This window comes from Hyperolius riggenbachi, chromosome 1 (assembly GCF_040937935.1).
Source record: "Hyperolius riggenbachi isolate aHypRig1 chromosome 1, aHypRig1.pri, whole genome shotgun sequence".
Lineage (NCBI taxonomy): Eukaryota > Metazoa > Chordata > Amphibia > Anura > Hyperoliidae > Hyperolius > Hyperolius riggenbachi.
In genome coordinates, this window is record NC_090646.1 from 484,892,920 (window position 1) to 484,912,695 (window position 19,776).

General features: G+C 43.1%; 2 protein-coding genes across 2 annotated transcripts in view; one reads left to right on the forward strand and one right to left on the reverse strand.

Annotated features, from left to right (window-relative positions):
- NRL (neural retina leucine zipper) overlaps positions 1 to 5,749 on the reverse strand; it is a 40,011-nt gene extending 34,262 nt beyond the window's left edge. Inside the window, exon 1 of the mRNA XM_068241974.1 lies at positions 5,606 to 5,749. The gene's annotated coding sequence lies outside the window, so the exon portion shown is untranslated. The remainder of the gene's footprint in view (positions 1 to 5,605) is intronic.
- A 9,502-nt stretch (positions 5,750 to 15,251) lies between these two features.
- The window catches only part of CIROP (ciliated left-right organizer metallopeptidase), a 70,637-nt gene continuing 66,112 nt past the window's right edge, over positions 15,252 to 19,776 (forward strand). The window contains exon 1 of the mRNA XM_068242050.1: positions 15,252 to 15,320. The gene's annotated coding sequence lies outside the window, so the exon portion shown is untranslated. The remainder of the gene's footprint in view (positions 15,321 to 19,776) is intronic.

Sequence of the window (19,776 nt, forward strand, 5' to 3'; positions counted from 1 at the left end):
GTATGTGATAACTCCAAATCATAACAGCATAAAATGTTTTGCAAGTTTTGAATGCAGGATTAGTATCTTTATCACTTAATACACTCAGACCAGTTGCTGTTGAAATTTGATTTTTATGGTGACACTCCCGCTTTAAAGGACAACTGAAGTGATTGGGATATGGAGGTTGCCATATTTATTTCCTGTTAAACAATACCAGTTGCATGGCAGTCTCTCTGATCTCTTTGGCTGCAGTAGTGTATTATAATCACACACCTTAATCAAGCATGTGGATAATCTAGTCAAACAACAGTCACAGCACCTGATCTGTATGCTTGTTCAGGTTCTGCAGCTAAAAGTATTAAAGGCAGAGGATCAGCAGGACAGCCAGGCAATCTGCATTGTTTAAAAGGAAATAAATATGTTAGCCTCCATATCCCTCTCACTTCAGGTGTGCTTTAACTCTAGGCCAAGGAAGGAAGAATCGCCTTTTCTCCTTCAGCCACGGTGTGGTCAATTCTGTTGTTTATGTCGGTTCATCATGTTGGAAGATGAACCTTCTTCCCACTGACAACTTTCTGGCAGAGAGCAGCAGGTTTTCCTCAAGGGTTTGATTGTGTTTTGTACCATCCACTTTTCCTTCTATCATGATAAGGGCCACAGTCCTTGCTGCAGAGAGACACCCCCACAACAGGATTCTACCACCTACATGCTTTACTGTATGTATGGTCTTCTTTGGATTTATGCAGGTTCTGGGGCAAAGCCAGACTTACATCTCAGGAGTCTATAGGCACAGAAGTGCTGGCACTCTACACTTCACCCTCTGCAGCATCCATCTATACTATTTGCAATAAGATAGGCTGGTCACCTTAGAAGGAGCATAGAGAGCTGGATCGGTGTGCTGGATTAAACTGCCCATCCAGCTCGCTATGCTCCAGAGGTGTTGACATTAGTGCGGATCCAGCATGGTGAGAAGAGGTTTACAAACCCCAGACAGCCACCTTCCAGCACACTGGCACATCTCTAGGCTTCTGCCTAATGCTAAATCCGGCCTAGTACTGGGGCTACATAAACATAATTAGAACATAAACTGCATCGAACTAGCCAAAAGATCTGTATAGATGGCGCCATCTTTACTGCTAGCAATATGCATCACTGTAAAATGTTTGTTGTGCAGTCAGTAGAAACAAAACATGGTCTTTCAAAGTGCTCTGGGGCACTGTGTGACCTCATAGCCTCGGCTAAGCATCACTGGGAGGGTGGGATTATGTACCAATATACAGCAATATATAGATATAAGAAATATTTCTGATATTGTAACCAAGATAATTAATGTAAAAGTGGATACCATAAATAATTGACTGCATTTTACTATATATCATTATGGTTCCTCTTTAAGATTTCCTTGTACATTTATGGTAGATTTATCAACCATCCATACTGCCTCATGAAAATCAAATGTTCCTCATAAAGAATCAGTTCATATGATCAGCAGGTAGGCCAACAGCTTGCAGTGTCCCATGATCCTCAGTGTTGTTTGCTTCATGCGATCTACAAGATTTACTCTGTAGTACACAGTATGCTTCCTGGTATGGTGCTACTAGGGGTACATATGATACAGAGACCAGGACAGGTACCTCCAAAATAGCAATGGCCCTTTTAACAAACCAATCTTTTCCTCAGACAGCTAATTAATAAACTTTAATGGTGTCAGCCATCTTTCTTAATGCTGGGAATACACGGTTCGTTTTTGCCTTCGTTTAAACCTTCGTTTCGATTGTGCCTTTTGTCCTTTTCGATCCCGAAATAATCGGTCATACGGTTAATATCACCACCCACGGTTTCGTTTTTTTTTTCGATTCTGATGGTTTCGTTTTTCCAATGATCGAAGGCTGCAAAGAAACGAAACGAAAATCCCTTTTTACAGGGACGGACTAGCATAAACGAATATATAATCGATCTGAACAGCCATCAAGCCTACCAATGGCTCGATTAGATGGATAAAGAGAGATAATATCAAACATGTTCGATCACTAGTCGTTCGTTTTTGGGGTCTATTAATCGAAACTATAATGAGATTATGACTATTTTCACATACGTTTTCAACACTCGATTCGTTTACCGAACTAATCGAAGGTTTAAACGAAGGCAAAAACGAACCGTGTATTCCCAGCATAAGTCTTCTGAATATCAGTCTTTGATGCAAAGATGCTTAACAATTCTGAGGAAAATAGCCCAAATCAATAAAACACATTGATGAGCTGAGAAGGAGAAATCTCTTTAATGGAAGTGTCATAACTATATCAAATGTACCGGTCCTAACCTCTTTTATCTTATGTACCTCTAATAGTTAAATGAGGAGCTCCTATGCCAGACCAGGAAGTGTGTTGTTAAAAAGATCTATTCCTGGTGGAGTCAGTGCAGGGGACTGCAATAGGAAAGGTGTAAAACCATAAGTAGCTTATGTACCTTCTATGCCTGTGCATTACTTCCTTATGGTGGAAAATGTGATTTCAATGGTGCAGTAAGGGTGGCTGTGCAATCTACCTATTACTCATAAGATCGTTTTTATAACTTTTTCATGATGTCCTTTTAAGGAGAAAAAAATCATCTAGTCCATACATTCTCCAATCTCATACTTTAAATTTTAAAATGGTTTGACTATTTCAGATTAAAAATAAAAATATTCAATTTGCCAGTTGCAGTAAAGATGACAGCTAATTTCGCAACGATTTAGGAACCAAGACAATAATCTGGATAAGCTACAGTGAACTCTGCTGGTTTGCCAAAACCGAGGTGACACAGCATAAGCAGACCACACCAACTCAGTCACATGCCAGAATTGCCAGTACATAAATCTATAGATTTTACAGCTATAAAATGAAATAGCACAGCCAAAAACTATTAAACTTATATTAGGAGCTTTAGTTTATTTAGTGATAACATACTTATATGGAATCCTCACAGTGTCAGAATACTCCTGGGGATCTCAGGTTATCCACTGATTACTCTAGGATATATATTTCAAGACCTCACTTGTCCCATAACGTGCAGATAATTCCATCTCTGAGCTCCGTCTTATCCCGGATTTAGTGTCCAGATTTGAGTGATACTGTCTGACAGTTACTGCACTTATCCCATGCTATGCACCATAGTATTATACAGCCCACTTCATGTTGGAAATTGGGGTAAAGGGATACAAATTTAAAAGTGATCACCAGATAAATAGATCAAGAGGAAAAACTAAGGGGATAAGAATTACACAGTTAAAAATGATAATATATGTCTGCTTGTCTTTACTGCTTTTACTAGTTTCATTATATTTATATCACCAGGAGTGGGATTTTTTTTTATTATTGTTACTTTCAGTCTTTATAAGGTTTGGTTTTCCTGATTCTGGGTTTAATTTACTAAATTTAAGCTTAAATTTGTTTTGCCATCCTATATTTATAAATATTATTTTCTTTTATAATTAATTATAAAATATTATAATTAGTTATAATTAAATACACTTATTTTGATCCATGTACACCATTTTAGGATCCAGCGTTCTACTCCTCCACAATATAAACTTTTTTTTTTTATTTCAATTTTTATTGAGAACAGAAGCTTACAGCCAGCCACGTAACGTACAAACATTAAAAGTAGAAGATATATACATACTGTTTTGTGGAAAATATAAACTTTTTAAAGTATGAAGAAGAGGGTGTAAAAGCCAATATAATGACCATACATGATAAAGTCTAAGTGAACCATGAACTGAAAAATAAAGCAGCTCAAATGTTGCAGCAGTCCACTCCATCATTGGATGACAGATTTTTCATATAACTTGTACCGATTCTAAGCATTAATTGATTAACCTATGTATGTATTTATTCATTATTCATGGTAATTAAATATTTAGCGATTGCTGGGAAATTTTAATGCAACTATTACAATTAATTAATAATTAATGTGTTTATTCCCCTGTGAAGCCACTATTCAATTTGAAATGTGAGGTTTTAAAATCTGGACTGATAAATGACACTAAAAAAAGTTTTCCATGTGTTAATATAAATGAGGTGAATGAAAATTTGCTGTTGCAATATAAAAAAGAAAGTTCATTGAGAACTTCACCAGGTGAAGGAGGGGACAGAGTAATGAACAACTTCAGTTTAGAGGGCAAAGTTCATAATGTCGCCACAGGGAGGTTTACAGAAAGCAAATTTCAATGGACTAGTAAATAAAATAAAAAAAACAGGCCCATATTTCTCTAGATTTTAGTTTTTTTTAACTAAAGTGTGTATTTTATAATAGTTGCAAATACATCACAAGTACTTCATGTTGTATTTTATTTGACAATTCTTGAAAGAGTAAAATGCCATCACATAAGTATTTTAGGTTCTGCAACACATCACAGACTGGCAAGCAAGCTACCACCATCTCGCACTGCAGGTACGGCAAGTCCCATCATGCTCTATAACTGGAAAAAAATATATTTTAGAGCCCAACCCCTCTGCAGCAGACTGGTGGCTGAGAGGAAGAGGTGCAGGATGAGTAAGTTTTCCATAGTTAGAAGACTAAAAGTTAATCATACAAGCTATAAAGGAACTCAAGTCTAAATGACTTTGAATGGATTTTTATCCCACAGAGCATTGGTCCATTTCTGTATATTAATAAAGAATTATAGTGTAATAATTTGAATGCCCTTCAATGTATACATTATTATGACTGGTAGAAAAAGCAAATGCAAAATAAACACAATACGTTTAACAAGCCTATACTCCCCTCACTGCAGGCCTACAGTGAAAATGACACCCCCTCTTTACTAGTAAAATGCAGGAGTAATAATATTAAGACAGATCAATAGGAAATGTGAAATCAAAGACTGAGAACCTTCATTCAAAACAAACTCACATGAATAAATGCCCACAAATGTACTACGGTGTCAGACACACAAGCATAAAGGAAAAGGGGATCAATAGCCAGTCTAATGACATTTATTAAAGTCAATTAAATATACTTTTCCTCCGCGCACTGTGAAAATCTGCTATATAGACAAGCTCCATGCTCAGTATAGGCTAGCTCCATGCGAAACAGTTCATTCTGAAATGTCCAGCTTTGAGATTGCATTGCAGTGCACAGAACTTACATTAACTGTATTTTAGGAGTACGTTTGATTACTACCGGTAATTCACCCAGCCTAATTATAAGCAAATGAAGGAACAAGTATTATAGTGCAGCAGGCCATTATTAGAATGCCTTTACATTTGCACTGCTATCTTTCATCCAGCATCAGGTCTACTAATGATTTGTTTGAGTGGCTTACTAGCATTCTATATGGAGCTAATGTAACATCTTAATTTTGTGTAACATGAATGAGTAATGATTTGTTGCCTATACAGCTGTTCACAGTTTTACACATCTGACATGCTGGGCTGCAGCAGTGACATTACTAAGTAACTTTATCATAGGCTGTAAAACTAATGTTAAGTAGGTGTAAAGTACTGGGACAGGACAACAGGTGAGCTGGAGACACACACTGAGACAAGGCAGGCATATTTGTGACATCTAAAAGGGGACAGTAAGTGATTTACACAAAGTGACAAACTCCAGAGCATACAAGACAGACAGGAGTCTAACTTACTCTGAGTGTGTAACACTGTGGTCAGCTCCTCCTGTGTTCTCCCTTTTCACAAATCCCCATGCAAATCCTGGGCAAAGCCTGCTCTGCCCCACGTGTCAATCTGCCTACCCTTATGTCTCCCAACTGCCCCTCTCTGCTGCCTGTGCTCTGGGTGCAGGGGTTAAATAGCGGGCCTGTGAGCTCACACTTATCTCATTATGGGCTCTCCAATAGCCGCAGCCAGGGAGAGATAGGGAGGGAGAGGGCAGAGGGCAGCGGAGAGGGAGGGAGGGGGTGCTGGAAAATTATTCACAGAGTGTTGGATCTGTCAGAGCCAGGGCTAAATCTCTCCAGTAAGGTAGCAGGAGAGAGGTGGAGGGACAGAAAATACGAGGTGAGGGGGTGTGAGAGAGCCTAGCACTGTCCTTGCCCATTCATTATGTGAATCCTGCCCAGTAACAAGATAGAAAAACAGATTACACAGGCACTGACAGAAAAAGAAATGCATCATCTATAGATAAACACATAGCTAGGCAAACAGATAAAAGGTCATAGCTATATAGACATAGACTCACAGATAATACTACATGGCTATTTCATCTTAAATGCTCAGCTGGAATAAACGTGCATGGGGAGGACAGGAAGTACCCCAGCACCTGCATATGCCAAGGGAAACAGCAGTAATCACACACACAAATTACACCTGACTGATTGATTATTCAGTAGGAGGGGAGTAACTACAGGGGAGCAGCCCCCGCAACTGCAGGGGGGCCCAGAGCTGTGAAGGGGGCCCGGCTTCTAACCAATAATGGGGTCCATTCTTCAGATCAGGTGTTTTTGTGGCTACACTCATTATGGGTGTGAAGCTCATGATGGCCACATTTGTTTTATGACCCTTGCAAGATGGGCCCTCAGGCTGTGAGGATCATCAAGGGGAAGCAAGGGAAGGGGTGTGATCATTGGGGGGTCCCCACCAAGCTTTTGCTGGGGGGCCCATGATTTGTAGTTAGGCCCCTGGTAAAAATATTTTCCAGCTAGCTGTAGTTTTAGAAAGTGTGGGAACAGCGGCATAGCAATAGGGGTTGCAGAGTTGTCAACCGCACCGGGCCCTTGGGCAAGAGGGGCCCCGTAGGACCCTCCCTCAACCACAGTATTAGCTCTTTATTGCTCCTGTGCTTGCAGTGGTGTACCTAGAGAATTTGACACCCAGTGCCGATTATTTACAGACCCCCCACACACACACATGCACATACAGTAATTATATAGTAGGACATTAGACTATGACTATGGTATGATTAGATCGTGAGCTCCTCTGAGCACAGTCAGAAAAGGGTGATATACCAAAGAGGGGGTTGCATGGGGGGGACAAAGAGGTAGAGGCACAAGACAGAGAGCCTGGTGGGAGAGGCGAAATGGCAAGAAAACCTCTCACCAGGACTGCAGACATCACCAGTGCTGTTTGGCCGGGACATGCTGTTAAAAGAAGCGCCACTAAAATCTTAGAGGGAAGGGTCATGGGGAAGACAACAGGGTGGAGGGGGAGCTAAGAAAAGAGATACGATTACCTGCAATAAAGCTAATCTAAATTGCCTGGAGCTTGCTTCTCTGCACACTACAGAAGTTGGTTGTCATCACCTGTATCGCTTGCTTCTGCAACAGCAGACTGCCCTGCTTTATTAATTAATTACTCTGATCAGGATAAATAATCAATAGTCTAGGGCACTCTGGTATTACAGCAGCCAGTGCACATGGCTACTAATGACAGGCAACTTCTGAAGCACTAAACACATTCTGCCACCTCTCCCTGCTAATGTCCCAGCTGCAGCACAGCTATCATTCTCTCTACTCACCCTGCTGCTCTACACATTAACTCACTGCAGGCTGTGTGTAGAGTATGAAGAGACACATTGCCCATGGGACAGGAAGGGGGAGGGGTGCTACATCTAGTGCAGGAAGTGCAATGTGATGTCCACTCAACCTCGATTTTTAGGAACAGAGCTGGAACCAGGTAACTCATACCCCAACAGTAGCTGCTTTAAAGAAGGTGGAGTTCCGCTCAATGGTCCAAAAAAGTATCAAAATCTTTACTGAATACAGGTCACACAGCTTAAAAGTTAGCTAACATATTTCGGACACACACTGGTCCTTTGTCCTTAGTTGCCTAAGGACCAGTGTGTGTCCAAAATATGTTAGCAAACTTTAGTTTCAAAGTTTCAAGTTAGCAAACTTTTAAGCTGTGTGACCTGTATTCAATAAAGATTTTGATACTTTTTTGAACCATTGAGCGGAACTTCACCTTCTTTAAAGCATCTAGTGCAGGAAGTAGTACTGTCCCCTGCACTGCCTGCTGCTATTTTCCCGAATGTTGCCCGAACTATGAATAAAGGTCCCAGGTGGAAGATCACAGTGGCTGAGCACCACAGTGCACCCCTAGCCATGGCTACACCCGGTGGTTTAAGCACCTGCAGCCTTGTGGTAGGTACACCACTGTGTGCAGGGCCGGTTTAAGCAACAATGGGGCCCCAGGGCAAAATAAACCTGCCCCTCCCCCAACAGATACCCCGGAGTAAAAATTGGCATTAAGGGACCTTTTTTGCAGCTGGTATAGTCAGGGTTCGGAGCTCCACATTCTGGCTACCCCAGCCTGCATGGGGGACAAGGGGTTAAAAAGTTTCAGGAGGGGGGACCCCACATAATTTAAAAAAAAAAAATTCCCACACTATAAACATAAAAAAAAATTGGAAAAATAGGAAAAAAATGCCAGGGATCTTCATACAGCCATATTGCAGCTGTATAGCGATCCCTGGCCAAAGCGATGCGGCTGCGTATGGACCCCCTGGAAACCCCGTCAGGAAATTTATTGCTCTTTCTTGTGATACATGTAAAATTACACTACCGTTAAGTACTAAAAGTGACATTTACCGCATTTAAAAGTATACTTTTTTCCTTCGAAACTTTAAAATCGATTTTCTCAAAAACTATAAGGTCTTTTTGAAAAATTGTTTTTTCCTCTTATTCCCAATGATCTCCTTAACATATCCTGCCAATTTAGTTTCTAGAATTTAAGGTGGATTTGCTATTAACCATTAAAGTCGGCTGGTTTTTAAATGTGTATTTTTTTTCCTTTGAAACTTTAAAATCAATTTTCTCAAAAACGATAAGGTCGATTTGAAATTTTTTTTTCCTCTTGTAGCCGCTGGGGGCCCCTACAAGCTCTGGGGCCCTGGGGCAGCTGCCTCCTTTGCCTCTATGGTAGCGCCGGCCCTGACTGTGTGCTTGTAATGATCACTTCTATAAATGCTTTGAATGATAATAATCATTTACAAGCTGTTCCTCATCCCCTTCTTGCACCTCTGATGCTGTGTTGTCCTTGGCAGGTTTTGGTGTGCCGTATCAATTTTTATGTATGGAGTGCTTGGAGGGGCCCAATGTAAAACTTGCACCAATGCCCATAGCTCCTTAGCTATGCCATTGTATGGGAATGCATACAGACATTCTATCATTTCAACAGACCAACCACAGTTGACAATCTTATTTCTACAGGCAGCTGTAGACATGGTCCAGTAAAAACAAGCAATACTTTTTTTGCTGCTTTGAACAATAATCATGTGTACTGTATCCCAAATGCACACCATATTGAGTTCCATATGTATAGTCATCAAGGAGCGTGAATATTTGAGCCTACCCAGATACGTACAAGCAGGTAGTGAAGAAAGGCATTTTAAAGATTCTGAGCACCTAATGTTAAAGGACAACTGAAGTAAGTTGGATATGGAGGTTGCTATTTATTAGCTGCCTGACACCCTGCTAATCTTTCATGCGTCAGTAGTGTCTGACTCACACGCCTGAAACAAGCATGTAGCAAATACAGTCAAACTTAAAGTAAATCTGTAAGGAAAAAAGTTTCTCCTGAGGGGTGCTCACCTCTGGAGGGGGAAGCCTATGGATCCTAAAGAGGCTTCCTTCATAGACCCCTTCCACCGATGGGCCTTGCACAGTCGCAGTAGCTGCTTGCCTCTTATGCTGGGCAGACATGGGTCGATAGGCGGCCGGTTAGCCGCCGGATTGACCACCGCCGCGTCCCCGCTCGTCTGCGCATGCGCACGGATTGATCCCCGCTCGTCTCCGCGGGCGCTCCTAATCAGCCGCTCGATTCCCCGCTATTGTCCGCCGGCGGGGATCGAGCGGGGAATCTATCCGGCAGGTCATCGGACCTGTCGGATATTATCAGGCTCGATTGATAAGCCTGCACAGTTAGCCGTGCCCAGCATTAGGCTCCACTGGAAATAGCTGAGCTCGATCATGTTGGGTCTACTGCGCAGGTGCATGCTCGCACTTGCCAGTAGCCCTTTTCAGTGGATTTTTAGGGGGGCAGCGCTGGTTTGGGGGTGCTAAGGAGGATGCAAGAAGCCTCATAAGTATTCAGAGGCTCCCCCCTCCTGAAGTAAGTACCCCCCGGAGCACTTTTTTCACTACAGGTACTCTTTAAGTCTAAAGCCTCATCTACACGCAGCGATCCGGCGGCGGCTAGCCTCTTCCGCATCCCCGTGCGTCCCCGCTCGCCACGCGTGCGTTGGATTCGATCCGCCCTCGTCCCCTCCCAGCGCCGCTTAACTTCCGCTCGATTCCCTGCCATTGTCCCCTCGTGGGGAACGAGCAGGGAATCGACGGTGGCAAGATCCGACCTGTCGGATCTTATCAATCGAGCCGCATCAGCGGCTCGATTGATAAGTAACATCGCAGCGTGTAGACCCGGCTAAACATCTCACTATGACTAAACATATTAGAGGCAGAGTATAAGCAGGGCAGCCAGGGAATTTGCATTGTTTAAAAGGAAATAAATAGGACAGCCTCCATTTCAGATGTCCTTTAGGGCTGGTTCAGAAAGACATCTAAACCAGCCACCTGCAGCAGCCCAGCGCCTCGTTACAAATGCTTTTCTGCAAGCGTACAGAAAAGCATTTGTTTTCTTTATGTGGGGCTTCCTTCCGTGCTGCATTTTTCATCCCATTGTGGGACACAGAAGCATGGTGGTAAACAATCCTGGAAGCAACATTGGGATTGAGACGTGTTTGCGAAAATCTTGTACTGCGCATGCGCAGGACACTACCGGCGGCAGGAGCATGATTGGGGATGCCCGCGAGCAGGGCCGCGCAGGCACAGTGGCTGGCAACTGGCTCTTTCGCCTAAATCTAAGTCACTGCAGGGGACCAGATGACCGTTCCATGGCGGCGCGGGCACAGGGAGGCTGCAGGGGGCTAGTAGAAGCCCCCAGGCAAGTGATACTCTTTTTTAGGCTGCTTACACACCAAGACGTTACAGGCGCACGTTAGTGCGCCTGTAACGCTCCCCCAATGCACAGCAATGTAACACAAGTGAGCTGTTCACACAGCCCACGTTGCGTTACATGTAACGCTGCACGTTCTGCGCAAAGTGCAGCATGCTACGGCATTGGAGCGGCTATAGCCGCGTTAGACTGTTTGCACATGCGCAGTGGGGGGCGGAGAGGAGGCGGGGAGAGCCAGCTACAGTAGCCGCGCACATGGCTACTTAATATTCACTGCACTGGCGGGCGCTGATTGGCCGGCGGGACCACATGATGCGGAGTGTCTCGCTCCGCATCACGTGGTCCCGCTGGCCAATCAGCGCCACTCTGGGAGACATTATAGGAATCGAGCCGCCTAACGCGGCTCACTCTACCGTCGGCTCTTGCAGCACCATACATTGTGTTAGGTGCACGTTATGCGACCTTAACGTGGCACCTAATGCAACGTCTTGGTGTGCAAGAAGCCGTAATGTTCTATTTAGTTTCCCTTTGAAATGAGCCCGAGGTAAGAGTGATATCAAGGCTGCATATTTATTTCCTTTTAAACAATGCAAGATGCCTGGCAGTCCTGTTGATCTTCTGTCATCAGTAGTGTTTGATTTTCAACCCTGAAACAAGCATGTGGCTAATCCAGTCAGACTTGAGTCAGGGCACCTGATCTGCATGCTTGTTCAAGGTCTATAGCTAAACGTATTAGAGAAACAGGATCAGAGGGACAGCCAGGCAATTTGCATTGTTTACAAGGAAATAAATACTGTATGTCAGCCTCCATATCACTCTCACCTAGGGTTCCCTTTAACGCTAATATCTGGCAAATCATGCCTCTAGCTGCTGGTCAATTAAGCAGCTATACAAGAGCGTAACTATGAATCATGGAACCTCCCCAGCAAAACTTTGATGAGGCCCTCCCAATGTTCACACCCATTCCTTTGCTAACCCCTGTTGACCCCCACAGCCTGAGGACCCATCTCACAAGGGTCATATAACAAGTGTGGACATCCTAATCTTCACACCTATCACAAGTGTAACCATAAAAACCCCTGATCTGAAGGAACCACCCCTTTATAAGAGGGATGAAAGTAGTAGTTGGGGCCTCTTTAAAGCTCTGGGTACGACTCTTTAAACCATTATTTAAACTTACTAATATTCCTAATCTTAAAGTGTACCTGAGATGAAAAGAAAAAAATTCATGCATATATGGGGCTTCCTCCAGCCCCTTTCAGGCTGATCAGTCCCTCAGCGCTGTCCTCCGCCTCCTGGATCTTCCATAAGGGCTGCTTTTATCTTCGGCCATTCAGGGCCAGTCGGCGCATGCGCAGTGCGGCCTGTCTGCGTATGTGCTGTAGGCTACGATGGGCCAAAGATACTGGGAGCACTTATGTAAGATCCAGGCAGCGAAGGAGGTCGCTGAGGGACCAATTAGCCTGAAGGAGGCTGAACGAAGCCCCAGGGATGTATGAGTTTTTTCTTTTCTTCACATCTCAGGTTCCCTTTAATCCACTAGCTCAAAAATGTCTGACACTAAGAAAACTTTTCATAAAAGCCTAGTTCTAACTTTAATAACTTTAAAACACCTTACCTTAAACAACCTCCTGATCTTCACTGACTCTAACCAAAGCAAATGCTGTTACCCTACTGTAACTAATAATTCTTGGCTAAATCCTGAATCTAGTGGCGGCGATAAGCCAAACAGTTGTTTAGACAAGAAAAGACATATAATATTTATATTGTGCTTTTTCTCCTGGCGGACTCAAAACGCGTCAGAGTTTCAGCCACTGCTGGAGCTCTTCATGGGTGACCAGGCACATTAGGAGACTCCTTAGGGTCCTTTTACACTTAATCAGTTGCTCTCAGTTATAAATGAAAGAAAACTGACTTTCAAAGTAATGCCCATGTTTTCCTATGGCACCTTCACACTTAACGCGTTTTAACTGAAATCTTCTTACCAATGCACTGCTATGGAAAAAACGCGTACCAATGCCCACTAATGCGTACTATAACGCACACCAACTGACTAAGTGTAAACAGGGCCTTACTGTTTTACATACAGGATTTTAACCCTGGTTAAAGGTTCGAACACTACATCAGGGTGGCACCCTTAATGTGTACCTGAGATAAATGAAGTGTATTGATTTAGCTTACCTGGGCCTTCCTCTAGCCCCCTGTAGTCCATCTGTTCAATTGTCGGCCTCCCAAACCCCTCTGTTGTCCTGTAGTGTGGCCCCATTGTGTGGTCCAGTAAATTCTCAGACTGGCCTAATCGTATTCCACTGCCGCTGCGCATACTGCACATGTCCCACGTGACTGGGCTGGATCGCACACTCCACTGCGGGGGAATGGAGGGGATCGGGAGGACAGCGATTGAGTAGATGGACTACAGGGAGCTGAAGGAAGCCACAGGTAAATATAAATCTTTACAGCTAGTTTATCTCAGGTTACCTTTAACCAGTGAGCTATTCAGACATAATTGGTTGACTAATTATTTTCAATTTGATTCAAAACACAATAAAGTGATTTCATTCTAATCTGAGATTCATATCTACAAAATTTGATAAACTGCAAGCCTTTGTACTGTTCAAAATAATGAAAAAGAATACATATCTGGAATAGGTTTGATCGAAATCTACCAACTTGCCCAGTCCTACTTTTGATTTATCAGGCCCTCAAACTTGATTAAGGCCAGAAACCCACTAGAAAGCCTTCTCTAAGCGCTAGCGATTTGAAAAAGCTCTTGCTAATGCAATGCTATGGGGGATTTTTTTATAAAGTCACATCGCTCAAGTGGGATCACACCCATAGCATTACATTAGCAAGAGTTTTCAAATCACAAAGCGCTCTGAAAATGCTCCTAGTGGGGTTCTGGCCTGAAAGTGACCAGTCAGTTTTGAGTAAAACAGAACTTTTCATGCAGTCTCACTCAGAATAATCAAAACTGCTGGAAATCAACAATTTTAGTGGTGCTGTGTATAATCACTTTAAATATAACCTAAAGCATGACATTAATACCACCCTCTGTACCGCACCTATAGACACCTCATACATTTCAGGTGGTTTTCCGTCACCTAGTATATAGGCGTGCATCTGTCAGTGTGTGTAAAAGTTGTCGGTTGCTCCCTGTATGTGAATCCACCTCTAATCCCCTTGTCACAGAACGTTAGTGACAGGCATTGCGTCCATTGTTGCGTTTGTTCGGTTACACTCGGGTCAAACCGACTATCCCCCCCTCACCATGATGTAATGGTGCCTGTCCTCTCCCCTCCCCACGCTGCACCTCGTTCTCCGGATAATTAGCAGAATGAAGTGTTAAAGGGATTACAGAAAACAATCCTTTAAAGAGAGATGGGATTAAACACACGCAGTGACACACAGACAGTGTGTATATACAGCAAGAGGGGGGTAGAGTGAGAGACACAGGGCCAGTGTGGGACAGAGGCACAGGGGAAAGACTAGGAGACAGTTACAGGCCTTCATAAACAGGCTTTAGTGAAGGGACAAATCATGAATGGGCAATGATAAGTCGATAAAGTAGGGTAAAAACTAATTTTAAGTTCTGGATAGAATATTCATTTGAAGTTAGAGTATTGTATTTTACTGGTTGAAGCGGACCAGAGCTCAGAACTTCCTCTCTGCTCTAAAAGATACGCAACAGCATAATAGCCTATAAAGAAAAACATTTCTTTGTTACAGCTGATACAAATCCTGCAATAAATCTGCAGTGTGTCTACTTCCTGCCTTCATGGAAGCAGACATAGGGTTAACATCCTGTATTTACAAATTAGCTGTTCTGTCGAGGCAGCCAGCTGAGACAGCTGAGATATCAAATTACAGTTGTGATTAGTCACAGTAGAGACTTGGACAAGCTAAATTCTCTAAACGCATACGGGGTGCATTTCTCTATGTTTTCCTTCTGTCCTGTGCAAGAGTTCAGGTCCACTTTAACTAAAAAACATCAACCAGTAAACTATCTTAGCCTGAAATTCTCAATTAAAGCACTTGAAACTGAAATGAGCTCAAAACAGTCAGTATTTTTATTTCCTTTGCAAGAGACTGAATGTTTTAAGTGGTTACTCTGTCATTTCACATCTGTTCGCTGCACATGACTTTAGAAAATTACCCACATAGAAATTCAATCAGTAATGCACCATGATTGATTTCCCTTTAAACGCAAATTAGCCTCGTCACTGGTGGCATTCACATAAATAATCCAAACCCTTTTGCCGTTACCTGCATACATAATAATTTGGTCTAGAGAAATGGGCAGCCAACCTGCATTATTAGAATAACAGATCTTTCTAGGCTTCAGACACAGCCAGCCACGTATTGGAGGAATATTGCGTTTCCATGGCATCCCAATAGGCAGTGAATGGAGAAGTGCGGGCCAGGACGCCCACGCCTGAAGATTTCCGTCTGGTACAGGACCATTAGGGGCTTTTTTTCAGCAGACATTACTCGGCACAATAGTCAGCAAATGATTGGCTGGCAGTAGCTGTTTATTGGGTTACCATCTGCAGACTGCTGTTCTAATTCTATAGCCACATGAACTAGCTAAACAATGATCAGTGACTTCTCAGAGGAGGCTGCGGGGTCTGTATGTGTCCTGTTATCAGTACAGGGTGTCCTGACTCTTAGCACTGGAATAGGCATAGCTTAAATATGGATTTTTTTAAATATCTTGAAGGCCTGGTAAAGCTGTAAGCTAAGAGAAAATCCAAGAGGGTGGGGGAGCACATATACTTACTGGCACTGTAGTCAGAATTCTTTTTTGAACAGTAAGAAAGTAACAAGAAAGAATTGGCTTCTAATTGCACACAGATAAGATGATATTGCCTATTTATTCAACCACTTGATGTGAGAAGCATATGAAGGCTGCCATATTTATTTCCTTTCAAACAATACCAGTTGCCTGGCAGTCCTGCAGATGTCTTTGGCTGCAGCAGTGTCTGGACCACACACCTGAAACAAGCATGCAGCTAATCCAGTCAGACTTCAGTCAGAAACACTTGATCTGCATGCTTGTTCAGGGTCTACAGCTAAATGTATTATGCTGGGCATACACGGCTAGATTGTTCTTATCAATTGAGCCGCTGATGGCTCGATTGATAATATCCAACCTGTCCGATCACCGCGCCGGATCGATTCTGCGCTTGATCCCCGCGGGCGGAGAATGGAAGAAACGAGCGGCTGATAAGGAAGTGCCCACGGGGACGAGCGGGAATCGATCCACGCGCCCGCGCAGAAGAGCGGGGACGTGCCGGCATCGAGTCAGCGGCTCGATTCCGGTGCATAAACGCACCGTCTATGCCCAGCAGATGATCAGCAAAGCAGCCAGGCAAATTGCATTGTTTAAAAGTAAATAAATATGTCACCCTCCATGATCACTTCAGGTGTGCTTTCAGTATAATGGCTATAAACAATAAAATTTTTCCAAATATAACAAATAACAAGCAAACATACAGAAACCTTTTAGTCAGGTAGATAAAACTTACAAAAACTCCATGATTGGGGTTGTAGTCATCCCATTAGAACATAAACCTCACACTCTGAGGGGGACATTTATCAAGACTGTCTGAGACAAAATATTATATAGTAGGTTTTTAGAAATCCGTGCAGAACTGTCTGAGACAACTTAAGAAATCACTAAATAGTGGAGATTCCTTCTTAATCTGTTAAGAATAATAGGAGGAGTTATTAAGGTCTCTCAGGCAGTGCAGTGTGTGAGGGGAATTGCTGTTGCTGAGGTAACCAATAAATTTGCTGTATTGCATCAATGCACAGCACTGAAAGGGTTAAGCACAGAACAGCTTCACAGGACACCTGTCAGCAGGGGGAGGAGCCGTTCACAAATCATGCCTAGCCTGCACTGCTGCATTATCTGTAGAACTGCTATTAAGCACTTCCAAGGGCCCATTCACACTTGAGCATTTGCCGGCAAAGAGCAAGTGTAATGAAACCCTAGTTCTTACTTGGGCAATTTGCGCTAATCGCCGCATATCGCCCAAAAACACGAAACGCAAACACGTCGCCTGCACCATTTTCAGGCGATTTCCCATGCGATCGCGTTTCAGTGCTATAGAAGCGCTAAACGCGATCGTGGAAAAATCGCAGCAGTGTTTAGTGATTTTTTCGCTGAAAAATCACTCCTGCAGAACGCCAGCAAAAATCGCCAGTGTTTTGCAAACACAAGTGTGAATGGGCCATTAAACAGTTTAGGGATGGATTCGCACTTTTCTTAACTGTTGTGCAGCTGTAGAAATTCACGTTAAACTGTATCAAGTGGGATTTGAGAAGTTTCTTATTATCATGCAGAACAGTTTCTCTGCTGGTTAGAACAGTTTAAGAAGAAAAAAACTGTTGGTACTGCTTTGATAAATCTGGCCCTGAGAGTGCAAATCCCTGCATGTCCAGGAAAGCCCCAAGTGCCTTGGGTCACAAATGTTTGTCAAATGGCTTTCCACTTATAACTATGCTGTCACAGTACAAGGTCTGAAGCTTTTGTAAGGGCTCGTTCACACTACCAAACGCATGCATGAACGCAATTTTGTGCGCGCATTACAATGCACGGCATGAGCGGCGGGGGTTTGTGTTTCAGCGTGAATCAGTGGCACTAGTTAAAACCTGGTGGAAAATTGCTTACGCTGGGCTGTGCGATAAAATGTTCCCAGGAGCCACACATTGCATTTATCTGCTGTGAACAAGACCTTGCGCGCCACACACAATGTGCGCTGTGTCACAATGGACAGCACCGCACATAAGTGTGAAAGGGCTTTAATCACATCTATTGGATGGTAACTATACCACTTGTGCTTACTGCCAACTATACAGATTGTCTGATGAGATGCCGTTTATGGTCTTTTGAACCTGTCTTTATGATAAGCGGGCTACAGCCCCATCATGTAATCTCGTCTAGTTTTTGCTGGTTTTTAAGGGGGAGGGGAGAAGTTATGAATGTATACTGGTTACTTTTTATATCTGTATTTTTCTATGCAGATAATTTAAAGCGGTATTGTCACCATAAAAAATCACATTTCAAAAGCAACTGGTCTGAGTGTATTAAGTGATAAAGATGCTAATCCTGCATTCAAAACTTGCAAAACATTTTCTGCTGTTATGGTTTGCAATTATCACATACTTTAGGAGCACTGGCCCTAGTGCCAAACAGTGCCAAAGAGTTGAATGCTGGGAGTTCTTTTTATCTAATAGATTCCGCCTCTTCCATTTATTTCCCTGCCTTGCTGCTTATCAGAAACACCCTCTGATTACTTGTGTTTACAAGCAAGGCTGAGGTGACTCAGTGATTGGATGTGTAAATAAAAAGACAGTGCAGTTGTTAGTATACACCTCAGTGGGAGTGTCTGAAGACTCTGGGAGGTGGGCAGCTAATGAATACACAATGAGCAAGAGAAGGGGGGGGGGAACAAGAGTCAGGGAGGATATGATGTCAGCATTAGCGTGGCAAGATAGCCGCTGCCTAGAATAGGATTTTCTACTTTTCCTTTATAAAATTCACAGGAATCATTATGTGGATAGCACAATACATCTGTTATGTAAGTAGAAGTAGTATTTATCTACTTATATATGTGTTTTTTATTTCTAGGTTAGCATGGGTGTCGCGTGTTCTTTAATAAATGTGTACTTTTATATCATCTCTTCTGTGTGCACACAGGAGGTAGTTATTCTTTCTAGTTTGTTTCTCAGTGATAATTGTTGGCACACAGACACAGATATTTACATACTGTACATTGATGTCTGTACTGTATGGCTGTATATCTATTCCCTTTCTGCACTTCAAACAACTTGGATATATGTTGTTTCACCTTTTTGAACGGCCTCATTAGAGATTTGGAACTTAAAATAAGAGATTCAAATGCTTTTGCTAGTGTGAAAAATCAGACAGTTAAAAACTCTGTGACAGGTTTACTTTAAAACTAGGGAGTATTAGTACCACAGCACAATACAAGTGTATGGCATAGTCTGATAGTCTGAAATGAAAACAGCCATATAACTGGACAGCAGGAGACCAGTGTTAGCATGACGCGACCAACTGAGCATAATTGGTATCAATAGTTCAGGAAGCTCATCTGTAGATCAATGTCTATCTGGTGTTCTCTTTAGCTGTGATGATAATCAGGAATATAACAAAGAATAACCACAGATAGGTGAATGTTCATCTATTGAATAAGGAGATGAGTAATCTAGTCTGTTCCTTTACAGTTATTGCATCTCTAGACTTGAGGCAACTGCGCTTTCCAACTCCAGACCACATTGATTGCTGACTAACTTTTCTCCTGACAGTTCTCCCTGTGTAACATTCTGTGGAGATGCAGCTGCGGGCAGTCAGGATGCCCCCGCAGCTGCTTCGGTTTCCCTGTCGGGTGTTTCTCCTGTCTCCTCGGCGTCTAGCACGCGGAGGGGATTGTCAGTGGCTCATAGGGTGGCTTTGTCGCGTGCGCACAGACGGGACCTTTATGCGGGGAGGAGGCGCGTCAGCTGACCTGCCGGTCGGCTGACGTCAGAGGAGACACGCGGCAGCTCTGATTGGCTGATGGGTGTGGGCGTGGCCGAGGGGTCTCCTCCGCTTCTTAAGCCTCTGAGAATCACTCGCAAATTGTCTGCTGTTGCGAATGCTTCTTGTGAGCACTCAGACCTTAGTTAGTTCCGGTGTGCTTTGATCTGGGAGGAAACCAGGGATTTCACACAAGACTAGGAATTGATATTACTACTGTTATTATTGCTTGATTATCTGTGTATGACTCTGGATCTCTTCTGCCTACCCTTACGCTATAAGATTCTGTACTTTCGCCCATCTGATCCTGTTGCTGACTCTGCCTGAAACACCTTTATCCTTCTGCCTGCCGATTCTGTACTG